This window comes from Muntiacus reevesi, chromosome 9 (assembly GCF_963930625.1).
Source record: "Muntiacus reevesi chromosome 9, mMunRee1.1, whole genome shotgun sequence".
Classification (NCBI taxonomy): Eukaryota; Metazoa; Chordata; class Mammalia; order Artiodactyla; family Cervidae; genus Muntiacus; species Muntiacus reevesi.
In genome coordinates this window covers 1-2,500 of record NC_089257.1, presented here as the reverse complement: position 1 = coordinate 2,500, position 2,500 = coordinate 1, and positions in this window count along the sequence as shown.

The window sequence follows — 2,500 nt, the reverse complement described above, 5'->3', positions numbered from 1 at the left end:
AGGGTTAGGGTTAGGGTTAGGGTTAGGGTTAGGGTTAGGGTTAGGGTTAGGGTTAGGGTTAGGGTTAGGGTTAGGGTTAGGGTTAGGGTTAGGGTTAGGGTTAGGGTTAGGGTTAGGGTTAGGGTTAGGGTTAGGGTTAGGGTTAGGGTTAGGGTTAGGGTTAGGGTTAGGGTTAGGGTTAGGGTTAGGGTTAGGGTTAGGGTTAGGGTTAGGGTTAGGGTTAGGGTTAGGGTTAGGGTTAGGGTTAGGGTTAGGGTTAGGGTTAGGGTTAGGGTTAGGGTTAGGGTTAGGGTTAGGGTTAGGGTTAGGGTTAGGGTTAGGGTTAGGGTTAGGGTTAGGGTTAGGGTTAGGGTTAGGGTTAGGGTTAGGGTTAGGGTTAGGGTTAGGGTTAGGGTTAGGGTTAGGGTTAGGGTTAGGGTTAGGGTTAGGGTTAGGGTTAGGGTTAGGGTTAGGGTTAGGGTTAGGGTTAGGGTTAGGGTTAGGGTTAGGGTTAGGGTTAGGGTTAGGGTTAGGGTTAGGGTTAGGGTTAGGGTTAGGGTTAGGGTTAGGGTTAGGGTTAGGGTTAGGGTTAGGGTTAGGGTTAGGGTTAGGGTTAGGGTTAGGGTTAGGGTTAGGGTTAGGGTTAGGGTTAGGGTTAGGGTTAGGGTTAGGGTTAGGGTTAGGGTTAGGGTTAGGGTTAGGGTTAGGGTTAGGGTTAGGGTTAGGGTTAGGGTTAGGGTTAGGGTTAGGGTTAGGGTTAGGGTTAGGGTTAGGGTTAGGGTTAGGGTTAGGGTTAGGGTTAGGGTTAGGGTTAGGGTTAGGGTTAGGGTTAGGGTTAGGGTTAGGGTTAGGGTTAGGGTTAGGGTTAGGGTTAGGGTTAGGGTTAGGGTTAGGGTTAGGGTTAGGGTTAGGGTTAGGGTTAGGGTTAGGGTTAGGGTTAGGGTTAGGGTTAGGGTTAGGGTTAGGGTTAGGGTTAGGGTTAGGGTTAGGGTTAGGGTTAGGGTTAGGGTTAGGGTTAGGGTTAGGGTTAGGGTTAGGGTTAGGGTTAGGGTTAGGGTTAGGGTTAGGGTTAGGGTTAGGGTTAGGGTTAGGGTTAGGGTTAGGGTTAGGGTTAGGGTTAGGGTTAGGGTTAGGGTTAGGGTTAGGGTTAGGGTTAGGGTTAGGGTTAGGGTTAGGGTTAGGGTTAGGGTTAGGGTTAGGGTTAGGGTTAGGGTTAGGGTTAGGGTTAGGGTTAGGGTTAGGGTTAGGGTTAGGGTTAGGGTTAGGGTTAGGGTTAGGGTTAGGGTTAGGGTTAGGGTTAGGGTTAGGGTTAGGGTTAGGGTTAGGGTTAGGGTTAGGGTTAGGGTTAGGGTTAGGGTTAGGGTTAGGGTTAGGGTTAGGGTTAGGGTTAGGGTTAGGGTTAGGGTTAGGGTTAGGGTTAGGGTTAGGGTTAGGGTTAGGGTTAGGGTTAGGGTTAGGGTTAGGGTTAGGGTTAGGGTTAGGGTTAGGGTTAGGGTTAGGGTTAGGGTTAGGGTTAGGGTTAGGGTTAGGGTTAGGGTTAGGGTTAGGGTTAGGGTTAGGGTTAGGGTTAGGGTTAGGGTTAGGGTTAGGGTTAGGGTTAGGGTTAGGGTTAGGGTTAGGGTTAGGGTTAGGGTTAGGGTTAGGGTTAGGGTTAGGGTTAGGGTTAGGGTTAGGGTTAGGGTTAGGGTTAGGGTTAGGGTTAGGGTTAGGGTTAGGGTTAGGGTTAGGGTTAGGGTTAGGGTTAGGGTTAGGGTTAGGGTTAGGGTTAGGGTTAGGGTTAGGGTTAGGGTTAGGGTTAGGGTTAGGGTTAGGGTTAGGGTTAGGGTTAGGGTTAGGGTTAGGGTTAGGGTTAGGGTTAGGGTTAGGGTTAGGGTTAGGGTTAGGGTTAGGGTTAGGGTTAGGGTTAGGGTTAGGGTTAGGGTTAGGGTTAGGGTTAGGGTTAGGGTTAGGGTTAGGGTTAGGGTTAGGGTTAGGGTTAGGGTTAGGGTTAGGGTTAGGGTTAGGGTTAGGGTTAGGGTTAGGGTTAGGGTTAGGGTTAGGGTTAGGGTTAGGGTTAGGGTTAGGGTTAGGGTTAGGGTTAGGGTTAGGGTTAGGGTTAGGGTTAGGGTTAGGGTTAGGGTTAGGGTTAGGGTTAGGGTTAGGGTTAGGGTTAGGGTTAGGGTTAGGGTTAGGGTTAGGGTTAGGGTTAGGGTTAGGGTTAGGGTTAGGGTTAGGGTTAGGGTTAGGGTTAGGGTTAGGGTTAGGGTTAGGGTTAGGGTTAGGGTTAGGGTTAGGGTTAGGGTTAGGGTTAGGGTTAGGGTTAGGGTTAGGGTTAGGGTTAGGGTTAGGGTTAGGGTTAGGGTTAGGGTTAGGGTTAGGGTTAGGGTTAGGGTTAGGGTTAGGGTTAGGGTTAGGGTTAGGGTTAGGGTTAGGGTTAGGGTTAGGGTTAGGGTTAGGGTTAGGGTTAGGGTTAGGGTTAGGGTTAGGGTTAGGGTTAGGGTTAGGGTTAGGGTTAGGGTTAGGGTTAGGGTTAGGGTTAGGG